The following is a 12,546-nucleotide window of genomic DNA, read 5'->3' as shown; positions in this document are numbered from 1 at the left end:
CCTGGCAGCTCTTGACCATGCATGTGAGAGCAGGAAGGGCCAGTTGTGTCTGTAGCTACATACGGCTGTTCTCTGAAGGGGCACAGGTTATCTGTTTGAGAATAACCTCAAGAAAAACGTGCCAGTGAGGGTGCTTTGTAGAAAGGCAACAGCTCAGGAGGCACAAAACTGCAGGGGTGTGTGTATGTCAGGGGTGGGAAACTGCATGAGCCAGTCACTCCATGCAAGAGCCATGACAAGCTCTGGAAAGTAAGCCTTGCGGTGAACCCTGGACATAAACGTTCACTTTCCTGCAGTGTTTAGAGGAAAGGGGACCTCAGACATTGTAGCAGGCTCATCTGGAGGCTGTCATGCTGCAGCCTTTCTCCATGCTTTCACAGATTCATGCTGCCCCCCCCCAAGCTTTGCATGGGGGGCCTGCCTGCTGCCCCTCTGCCTCCTTGCCTTCTGCCCCTGCCACCAAGGGCTCTGCCTTCGCATTTCCATGGCATGTTGCTCATCACCAGCCTGCCCCAGGCACTGCCTCGCTCCCCACCGCGCCACCATTAACTTTGCCTTCAACCTCTGCTGCATCATTGCCTTCTCCTGAGGGTTCCCTATTTATACAGGGGGGAAAATGCTGTTGCTGGGACTGGAAATATTTTGTTACCTTTTTCTACTTAAGTACAAGGCATTTTTATCTGTGCTCTCTGGAGACTTATGCTACAGTGGGACTGATTTTATCCACTTACTCAATGCACTTTAGTTCAATAATGATTACAGAACTTCTACATAATATATTAGGCATAGCTGATTTCCCAGGGTTTGTAGCCCTCTATCTCCCTAAGCATTTAAAAAGGAATCTCTCTGTGATAGGTATGTTATGAATGATACACTCCTCAACAGTCATGATGTAAAAATAATAGCAGCAGTGGGCTGGGAAGGAAGAAGTGGCAAGCATTCGGCTGGAAAATGCTGAAGCCTGCGGATAATACAACTCAACACCAATGACTTGCTTTGTTCATTTTATCGCTGTTTGTTCACCCATCAGTAGAGCTTTCAGTCTAAGGAATTGGGCAATCCAGGCCATGTTCACAAACCCTGCCTCCTCTGCATTACTCAGACTGAAGATTTTGGCAATTCTCGGGCTCCATTCATGATTGTGTTCACCTGGTCTCTCTCTTTTTTTTTTCTTTTTCTTTAAATGTGCCTTAAGCTAGGCTTAAGCTGAGCTCTTCAGCTTGTTCATCTGTGGATTCAGCAGCCCCAAACAGACACACTCAGCCCCGAGGAACCTGAAGTGTTGCAGAAAACCTGCACAATGTTTGTTTGCTTCAACAGCATAAGGAATAGCGATGTTTGTGGTCACAGCCCCCTTCACACATGAGCTTAGGCTGTGTGCCCCTGGCCCCTGAAAGTCATTCCTAAGTTTTCTTTCATTCAGGGGGCTTTCTACCCACATTTCCACAGCCACAAAGACTGCAAAGCTTCCCCATCCTGGGCTGATGGGCACAGAGGCTTCCCCAGACACCACTGCCCCTTCTGCTTGTGTTGTTCTCCGCCTGCCCCGGCTGCTCAGCATCCTCACCCCGATGGCAGAGGGCATCCAGCTCCTGCCCATGAAGGCCAAGACCTGCTTGTTCAAAGCTCATTCATTTACCCTGAGGAGTTTCTCCACACTTTACAGACTGTCTTGAACGAAGCACCTTGCTCATCTTCTCCTCATCAGCCTCCCCAGTCGGTGTGAAGGTGCTCTTTTTCTTTTTTTTTAAACATAAATCTGCATTTTATTCAATTTTCCAATCATCTCTTAAATTCAGTGTTGGCTTTTGGCAGTGAGTTCCACAGGTTCGTAGCTGATTTACCCCTTGAGCACGAGGCTGTGTGGCTGCTGCAGCTGCTACTGGCAGCCCCCGTGGGTCCTCGAGGGGCCGGGGACAGACTGCGAGGGGTGCGAGGGATGCTGCTGCCTCTCCTCGCACCCGGCACAGCTCTGATCACTGCTGCAGCCCCATGGCCACCTGATTGACGTCAGGAAATAGCACAATGAAAGTTGCTACCAGCTAACAGCTGTTTCAACAGTTTTAATCGCAAGGGGAGCCGTAAGATAAATAAATAAATAAAGCCGATGAAGTGACAAAACAAATGGCCTGGTATCGGAGACAGATTTGAAGCTTCTGGCTGCCTTCGTGGAAGAGCAGCCTGCGAGCTCTCACACCCTCTCCCTCCCCCCCTCAAATAATTAATTTATCACTTAGCAGTGCTGGGGCTCTGCGGAAGGCGCTTGGAGACGGCGTTTGAAGGTGAACGGCAGCCCTGCGGAGCGGCCCTTGGGGCTGGGGAAGGAGGACGTCAACTGCTGGAGTCTACAGGTGAAGCGGCGAGACTGCGAGGGGATTGATGTCAACCATGAGCCAGCAAGCTGTACTTTGTTCCGCCCTCACAAATCACTGTTATGCCCTTTCTGCTTTAAACACTATGGATCAGCTATAACAACACTTGATATTTATTTTATTTCAACTATCACTCTGATTTGTCAGGTGTATTTTTTATGCACAGCAGGTGTACCCTAATGGGGTTAGGGAATAAACAGAAAATTGATGGGCTTACACACCCATTAGCTAATGGATTACTAAGCAAAAGGGACTCTGTTTAACCCCACTGCACTTAGCCCACTGTTAGGAGGAATGTTAAAGACTATAAGCTAACACTCAAATGTCTCTTCGTGGACCCAGGGGAAGAGAGCTCAAACTTTAATGCATCTCTTTTGATAGACAGGTGAATGAATGTGGCTATCATTATGCAATCACGCATCCCTGGAACTATTTATCAGCCGCACAGTGTGCCCCAGAAACCCCTGTGTGCTCCTGGCCGGCCACGCTGCAAGCCTGTCACCGTGGCTTCAGATGTGTATAGGAAGGGTCAAACAGGAGGATGTTGCCCCAGCCAGAGGGGCTTTCCATGTCCCATTTGCACAGAGCATGCAGCAAACGCAGCGTGACTTCATGTCCCCATGCCCCTGCACTACACACCTGTTAGCAACAAGCTTTTTTGTGCACGGGCTGTGTGCCAGCATCGGCTTTAATCAGTTATTTTAAGATAGATGTGGCTCGTTAGAATCAGAACAATGCAATTACTTCCCCTCCTCCCCTCTCTCCAAATCCCAGGATTTTATTGGCCTATTAATGGTTTGATTTGTTGTTGGTAGAAACAAGGAAGGATTCCAACTCATTGATCATATTATCCTACAGATATCCAGCAGAATAAATAAATGGGATAATAAAACCCAAACCATATGCACAAAGGTTATGTTTTCTAAATCCTTTAGTGTTCTGCATCATAGTTTATGTTCCCTTTCAACCAGAAATACCCAGTTCAGTGCTGTACGTGGCAGTTTAAAAAGGCCTGTAATATTAAAGGTTATCTTTGCAATCTTTCACCATCTTTCTCGCATGGAAACAAGTCACAGAGAGTCACACTGTCCACCCTCTGACACAGGTGTATAATCAAAAGCCAATTCAAAAGGAACCTTCTGTAAATATCAACTTGATCCAGGCATATGCATGCTTTCCTTAGAGCACCAGCAGAGTCCTGCTGACTTCAGTGGGATGGCTCCTGTTTGAAGACAAATGGATGCATGCGTGCAGGAGACGTGAAGGTCGAAGAATAAAAAATCAAGAGGGAATGTAATTTTGTGTTGCTTTTCCCTAAGCAGGAACACAAGAACTCACAGCCATGGGGAAGCTAAGGTCCTTTTAGTTTCCTTTGTGCCTGCCTGCTCCTGGGATGCTTTCAAGTGCCCCTACATTTAGCTCTGGAGGCCCACCTGGTTACAGGGCTGCCAAGGTCTACACAGACAGTGCAGAGGGATGCAGGATCCTGTGACTGGGAGGGGGACGTGGCACTGGTTATGGGCTCTCTGGGCTTTGCCTTATTGCTAAGCAGATCTCTTCCTGCAGCTGGGGGAAAGGAAAGTGCTCCAGGCACTTGAAAGACTAATGCTGAGCAATTTGGTTGGCTTCAACCCACAACTCCTGATTTCTCCCTGAAGCCAGAAGCGAGCTCCCCTGCAAACTCTCAATGTTGTTAAAAAACATGGAAAATACAAGCATTTTACAGTCAGGAGGTCTTCACAGAGCTGTTACTAACTCCATGAAGGCAGAAAGCTGCTGAGCTCTTCTTGTTAATCTTTATAAAGGATTTTGAAAAAGGGACAGGACTGAAGAGTGGAATTCTGCTGCTAAGAGAAATTACCAAGGACACCATCAAAGCCTGGGATGTCTTAGAAAATGCCATAGATACAGTGGCAATGACAGAAGTCACTAGGACTTCAATAGGATCAAACTGGCAGCCCAGTACTCTCCTTACTGTAGGGAGCAGTAGTCAAATGGAAGTCTACCGATGCCCACTGTGGACAAACTTCCCAGTTATTAAGTCAAAATGAAGCTCCAAATGTGTGGTGTTGCTCAAGCGATGCAGGGATACAACTTTAGTTCTAGGATCAGTCTCTGGAATGAAGATGATTTAATTTATGCTGGAATCCATCAGCATCAGACTAAAAGGCTGGAGCAGCATAGCAACAAGCTTGTTAATTACTAAGCAATTATTTTACTCAACTTTTAGACCAAGGGGATACCCAAAATATCCACATCTGTTTCATTTTGATTTCTTGTTGTTCCTTCCGTGCTGTAGCTGAAGTTATTTTACGGTACCTGTCAGTCATAGCAGTAACAACTTCCATAGTAGCAGCTTCCATTTGGCAAGCTCACTGTACAGAAAGTGCTGCGATGGAGCGGAAGGGGTTTCTTTCTCTTTGTTAATATCATCTTCCCCTAGGATAGACTATCTTGCCCTCTCCAGCAGAACACGCTTGGATCACACTGCAGAGTTTCTGACTGCTGCTTTTAAAAAGATATATCTGTTTGTTTCTATCAACACATTTCAGCTCCTCTGGCATGCTGTCTTTGCAGCTCTAATAGAGACACTTCACATGTAATAGGGTCACACAGTGATCCTCACGTTCAATTCCATTCCTATCACCATGTTAAATTGAAACAATGTGTGTGCATCAGATTTCTGCAGTGCAGGAAAGCTGCAGCATCTACAAGTTTTGTGATGTGATGAACCTAATGATTGGGATTTTATTTTCTTAGTACCACATTCAGCTGGTGAACTCTTGAAAATATGCCTTACCTCATTTTCTCTCTGTCTCTTTACCTCTCAAGAGCTTTCACCAACAGATCTACTTTCATGCTGGAAAAAAAAAAAAAAGTAATTCTATCAGTAATTTATGGAAATTAGAAAACTGATTAGCATAAAGCTTCTACTTGTGATAGTGGGGTTACAAAAGTGGGTTGATAGGTAAAAATGATCTCCTTAGTGATAATTAACTTTGATCTCTGAAATAACTGTTAACTTTCATAAAGAAGGAGAGTACAAATGACATTTGCATCATGGCAACTGTAAAAGGCAGAACATAACTTTCGTTGGAGATTACATGATAAGCTCTGTTCTCAAGGAAAATATACTCGTTTCAAAGGAAAATGACACGGATTGTCAAGGACTGTTGCGCTTGTTCTTACATCCAGTGCTAACCAGAGTGCAGTCAGATGAGACGCTGCATATGCTTGTGTGAACAGCTCCGTACATCCATGTGGATGTTACATATTTATCTACAAGATAATGACAATACATGCTCTGCTTAGCACTTCTATGAGACCATTTATCCAAGGACTTCCAAGTACTTTATAAACATTAATTCATTCTTATTATGTGACTGTGAGGTAAGTAAATATTAGTCTTATTGCAATATTATTAGGAAATGGAGGGACACAGCAGCTAAGAGACTTCCTCAAGGACACAAGATGATAGCTTGAATGCCTACCTTCTAGCTCTGTTTGTGAATGTGGCCTCCTAGCAAAGTGCATACCTTTGGACATTGGAGATGTCTTGCATAGTACTCAAACCTTGCTTTGAGTACTGTTTCAAAATTTTTCCCATTAATATTTATTTCTGAACAATTTCACAGTGCCTGTGTGTGGGGTCGATAGTGCTAACACCTGATTTACAAATGGAAAACTGAGGCAAAGGGGAAAAAAATCCAACACACCCACTAGCTGTGACCATCCAGTTTGAGAAATCAATGGCCCCACAGTTTTAGCTAAAGACCCCCTCCACCACCCCCACACCTCCAAGCTGCAATTCCTAGTTTAAGTCAGGAGGTTAGCAGTTGTATTTTGTTTTCTGGGCTCATTACAATCCAAATATTCAAGTAAAACTGAAGCAGTAAAATCCCACTTGAACGTAATCTGACGGCTAGGAAGGATTTTTGAAGCCCGGAGTAGCAGACATCAGCCACAGCTCTGCTTCTCATAATGGCCTTCAGAAAGACATGCACAGGTTGCCACCAATGAGATAAAGTAAAACAGAAGTTTTGTAGGAAACAAAGTGCACATCAATAAATGCATGCACTCACAAGAGAGGCTAGATAACTTTAAGCAGCAAAATTAAAAGCATATCTTAATAAATAAATCCTGAAGGCTGTACAGCCACCAATTTTTTCAATTCATGGAAAACATCTTAGAACCTTTCTTGCACACTGAAAGCTCCTGGTACACTGACTAGTTGCAAAGAAACTATTGCAACATCTCAATATCTTTCTTCAGTAGCTCCTCCAGATACGGAGTATGCTGGCCACTCTATGAATCATTTTATCCTGTCATCTCTCTTCCTTTGATATGCATGAAGTTAAAGGGAAATGGCAGTCTCCTAATTTCTATTTCCACCCAATGTCATGGGAGAGAGGAAGGGAAAAAAAAAAAAAGGAAAAAAAAAAAAAAACACCACTTTTTTAATGCAGCTTTTAAAATAGAAAAGCAAAAAAAAAAATTTTTTTTATTATTTTTTTTTTTTTTTTACAGCACTTAATAGGCCTCCCTTGCAATTTAAAAACTGATTTTCAGGAGCTCATATATTCAAATCTCCAAAGTCTATTTGAAGGCACATCTGAAGGTGCACCCTGCAACCTGTGTGTAGCAAACTCTTTTGAATCTTGTCCTTGAAACAAAAATTAGTGCCCCATGGGAACTCAGCAGTGTAGACAACCACTAACTGCAGAATGACTGAAAGCAGAGCTGAGAGTCCTTGCAGCTGGGAGGGAGAAGGGGATGAGAGAGCGAGGGAAGATGAGAAAAGCCTTCAGGAGCCATTTGGGAGACAGTCACTGGGAAGAAGAAAGAAAGACAAGCACTAAAAACAACAGAAACACAGGTGGAAATGGCCTACTGGGAAATCAGGCTGTCAACAAACAAAAGCCGAAGGCCAGAAAGCAGTTTCAGTAGCAGCCCCTGCTAACAGGGCTTCAGTGTTCAGTAAATAAATTAGCAGCAGCTTTGACTGTTTGGAAATTAGTAGCGACATGATGAAAGAAGCAAATGACTTGCTTTTATCTGGAGTGGAAGCACTAAACTTCCAAAGAAATCCTTGCCTGTATTAGGAGAAGCAGAGATGCTTATATCAGCTTAGACTTGAACAACAATAATAACAGAAAAGTTTCATTTCATTTACCACAGGCTCAGAACTTCGTTTGTAACTAATGAGACCTCTGTCCCTCTGGGCTGCTTCTGACAGCATCTCTCCCTTGAATAGTTTATCACTTAGGAGGTAAAAATAACACAGGTTGGGCAGATAGACAGACAGACAGATGGATACCTAGGTATCTGAAAAAAAAGAAGCAGAGTTGGGACATTAGATCAACTCTTCAATTATTGCAAACTGGGAGAACTCCTTTGGGAGAAACTCTAGTGATTTACTTCCATTGAGAATCTGATCCTGTTTAATTAAATAGAAACTAAAAGAGAGGCTGAATAGTAAACACTTCAGCATGTGCTTAAACATTCAGCATGTGCCAAAGTCCTATTGATTCCATTGAGATCTAATTTGCTTAAGCAGCCCTCCCCAGTAAAGGTTCCTCCTGAATCAGGGCTTCAGTTATTGGAGCTGGATGTTTATTGTGTTGGATGTATTAAAAAGAGACTCTTTTCCTAGCTTCTGGCAGCTTAGAAAGACAGTCAGATACGGAGCAACATTGCAGCCTCCAACGTGAGCAAATATTTACATGAGCTCTGCTAAGCGTGCTTGACATGGCAACAGGTCCAGAAGGCAATCTTGTGCTCACAGAAGAAAGCATGGACATCTTGGGCAGTCATTTGATCTGGTGTGTCCACATACAACTTGAAATATGAACTTGGTCCCTAGCATGGGCCACAACGCCTTTGAGAAATGGCAGCAGTCCCTGCTATATCTGTTGCCCCTCAACTTGGGGGCTGGAACTGGTGTGTGATAACACCATGAAATGCCAGATCTAAAGAATCACATTTCCAATCTACTAAATTGCTTGAACCTGCCCTTTCAGGCAACATTAATTTTGTCTCTGCCAAAACACGTCTGTCCTCAGATCCATCTGTTCAGCTAGCAGCCTCATCCTGGCTCTCTTGGCAGACCCTGAGTGCCTTGAGCGAAGCAGTGTCACAGCTCCTCATTCACAAGGAAATGCCAGTGGGGCAGGATCTCCTTCCACTGTGCCTGGCTCACACTGTTCATTCTTACCACCATGAGAAGTAAATTTGATTGCATGCTTCTAAACAGAATGGTCAGTAAGTAGTGGCATCCCTCAGGGATCAATACTGGGACCAATACTGCTTAATGTCTTCATTAACGAACTGATGATGGGATGGAGTGCACTCTCAGCAAGTTTGCAGACACACCAAATAGTAGGGGGAGCGGTCGATAGGCCAGATGGCAGGGCTACAATTCAGAGGGACTTGGACAGGCTGGCAGAAACTGCATGAAGTTCAGCAAAACCAAAGGCAAAGTCTTGATATCTGTGATGAAATATCAACAACACAGACTGCAGGCTGACTCTTTAGGAAGCAGCAAAGAAGTCCAACCACATCCTGAGCTGTATTAGCAAGAGAGCAGCCAGCAGAACCAGGGAAGTGCTCTTGGCACTTGTGAGACCATGTCTGTAGTGCTGCATCCAGTCTGAGGTTTCCAACTATGAGAGAGGCACAGAAACACTGGAGTGAGTCTCAGAGAGGCCACAGATCTGGTTGAGAGCTTGAGCACAGTGTGAGGAGAGACTGAGAGCCGTTGTTGTCCACCCTGGAGAAGAGAAGATGAAGGGGAAACCATACCCTTGTCTGTAACCACATGACACAGAGAAGATGGAGCCAGGTACCTTCTGAAGGTGCACAGCAATAAAACAAGAGGCAAGGACACCCGGTAGAACAACACAAGGAACATCAAATACAAAGATCAGTGTGTGTTGTATTTTTTTTTTTTTTTTAACCATGAAAGTTGTCGAATACTAGGGCAGGTTGCCCAGAGAGGCTATGAAATCCCCACCACTGGAGATGCTCAAAACTTGACCAGACCCAGACCCAGGCAACCTAATCTAATAAGACCCACTCTGAGCAGGGACTGGGACCAGATGACTTCCACATCCCTTCCAACAGAAATTATCCTGATTTTTTGAAGCAGAAATGACAGAAATGTAATAGATGGTACAGGTCTGTGAATGGAAGCTCAGGCCCGATTATACTGAGAATTTAATTAATTAAGGCAGACATAACATAGTGGGATTTTTAGTAAATTGTTAGTTTAGTAGTATACATGAACTCAATAGGAAAACTGGAGTTGCATAGCCTGCATAATAATACAATAAGGTAGATAAAAATCTATCCAACAGCTAGGAACCAATGAGTTATCATCAATGGATTTATGTCAAAAGAGAGAGAAGTATCAATTGGTCTCCCACAGGGATTGATACTGGAGCCAGTATTAATCAATATACTCATTAACAGCCCAGAGAAGAATGTAAATTCAACAACCACTGGATCTGGAGAAGATTCAAAGACAGGGTGGGGAAGTGGCAATGGAAGGAGGTGACATACAAGAAAAAGAACTGTAGTCAGGCAATGTGTAGATATGAACGAGCAACAGTTTATATTTTGTATGTTCAGAGAAAAAATATATAAAAGATAAATGTAAAATAGGGTGGGGATAGTGTCTATAGGCACCCCTTCCAAAAAAGCCTCAGGTTAACCAACTGTTAGTTTATGGCACCATTGCAGAAGAATGAGGCAGTGCATGAGTCCCAATCCATTAAAATACTGCAAGACGATGAATTAAATTGCCACTTAACAATGTGCTTAGTGTCAGCTGTGAAATACCAAAGCCAAATGCTACAAGATATTTTGATCATAAAGAAGATTAGGAGAGATTCACTAAAATTAAACAAAGACTGGATTCAAACTTAGCCTATGTACTTCACACTGACTCTGATTAAAGAAACTAACATATTTAAGCATGAGGCAGATTAAAAGTATACTAATAATGAGAACGGGACAGGATTTTACCTCAGAGTTGATAGGGTTCAGTATGGTAGATCATACATACTATGTATGTGTTTTTTTTTTTTTGTTTTTTTTTTTTTCCCCATGTTTTCTACATTTTCCGTCTTAGTCCTGGAATTTTGATGTGTGCAAACATGTATATTTTTAAATTTGCCCGAAGATCATGTTGCTTGGTAAAGGTGCGGGTGAGCTAACCAATAAATATTAAGCCCAAATAAATTTCCATATTCATCTAATACATCTTCCATACTACAAAGGTGCATGCAGGATTTCCCTGCATGGGTCTCTTAATTTTTGTTTCTTAGAGAATACAGTAAAAAATTATTCTGGATTATCATCACCTAATCTGCTGGAGAATGGATGTCATCCCTCGCCCAAATGTTGATAGCATGTTTATATATTCTCAATTTGAATAGGCTGTGTTTCACTTTGTAGACTGCTTGCATCAAAAATATTCTTCATTAGACAGCTACATAGTGGTACCATTTAAATCCATAATGCATTATTACTATCATTTTTATAAAATATACTTATAAACTAGCAACTTATATTATTCCTGTTTAAACCCATGAAAACTCCAATGGATGTTAATACAAGCAGGACCTGATATTTATTCATCGAAAGCTAGAACCGTGTGATGAAAAATAAGAAATCTTTTAAGCCACAGTTCTTAAGGGTATGTTGCATGGTGTTTACCGTTCAACACATCAGAGCCTCATAGCCATATTAGTTGTATGAATGGGATAAGATTACTTGGGCAATTTTCCTCTACATTAGAAACAAATCGCAGCTAAACCTTTGCTGGCTCCATACATTTTAAATTCCCATTTTCTCTTACTAGAACAGAAAAATAAATACATAGATAGCTGACCAAACTTAGGAAGTGTTCAAAGCAATCAAGTGCAAATTCTCTCCTGTTAAAATGTGAACAAAACAGAAAACCTTTGACTGAGAGGTAACTTCAGAGATAAGTAGTTAGATAGATGCTATAGACAACAAGACACAAACAAATTAAACCTATTCCACTGAAACAGTGATATAATTTCCCTCCAGAGACTATCTAAGACTGACAAAATAAACAAAGAAATAACATGTTTCTTAACTTGTGAAATGTGACAGTCAATGGCAGATAGCAAAACAAAACTAAACAGTGCTGGAAGTTCTTCGCACAAACACGCTGTCTGGGTACTATGTGGCTTTATTTTTCTCTGGCTTCGAACTCCTAATAACCATCCTTTTTCACACCTCCCTCCTCCAAGGTTTTTTGTCCTCTTTCCAACATGATCCTCCTGTTTAAGAAACATGGTGCTTGTTTATTTTTGAGGGACAGATTGATGAGGGAGATTAGCACATCTGGGAAAGAGAGAGCTGTTGGTCTGGGACTGTAATGACACCTCTGAAGGCTCTTTGCCCAACAAAATGTACAGGGATATGCTTTAATTTGGCTTTGATGGTAACTAAGACATCGCTGAAAGCTGCAAAGCTTTGAAGGCACAGGCTGGACTTCTGGGTGCATTTTAAAACTTTGTAGAATGGGGGTAAAGAAGGGAGACTTGGTCCACTACCTGTTCTGCCATCAAGAAATCCTGCCAACTGATCTTTCAGGCTTCTCAAAAATGAACAAAAAAATAATAATTTGTATGGTTCGGGTCAGTTCTGACACCTTCTGTATCAACAATTGTGGTACCTAGCATAAACAAATGACTTCACAAGCACAAAGGAAGTGTCCTCAAAAACAGAGTAAGAGAAGCAGCTGAGGGCCCTGTTTTTTTTCAGCCCAGAGCAGAGCAGGCCAAGGGGAGGCCTCATGGCGGCCTGCAGCTCCCTCACGAGGGGAGTGGAGGGGCAGGTGCAGAGCTCTGCTCTCTGGGGACAGCGACAGGACCTGAGGGAACGGCATGGAGCTCGGACAGGGGAGGGTCAGGCTGGGTGTGAGGAAAAGGTTCTGCACCCAGTGGTCAGGCTCTGGGACAGGCTCCCCAGGGCAATAGTCACAGCCGTGAGCCTGCTGGAGTTCAAGAAGCATCTGGACAATGCTCTCAGACACATGGTCTGATTTTTGGGTGGTCCTGTGTGGAGCCAGGAGTTGGACTTGATGATCTTTGTGAGTTCCTTCCAACTCAGGATATTCTGTGATTGTAAGAGACAGGCA

The 12,546-nt window shown here is 43.1% G+C and overlaps 1 long non-coding RNA gene across 1 annotated transcript in view; it reads right to left on the bottom strand.

Annotated features, from left to right (window-relative positions):
• The window catches only part of LOC311444734, a 67,394-nt gene that overhangs the window by 19,996 nt on the left and 34,852 nt on the right, over positions 1-12,546 (bottom strand). Inside the window, exon 2 of the long non-coding RNA XR_014698028.1 lies at positions 5,173-5,232. This is a non-coding gene — a long non-coding RNA (uncharacterized lncRNA). The remainder of the gene's footprint in view (positions 1-5,172; positions 5,233-12,546) is intronic.

The sequence above is a fragment of the Aythya ferina genome (assembly GCF_964211825.1).
Source record: "Aythya ferina genome assembly, chromosome: 14".
NCBI lineage: Eukaryota > Metazoa > Chordata > Aves > Anseriformes > Anatidae > Aythya > Aythya ferina.
This window is presented reverse-complemented; position numbering and strand designations above follow the sequence as displayed.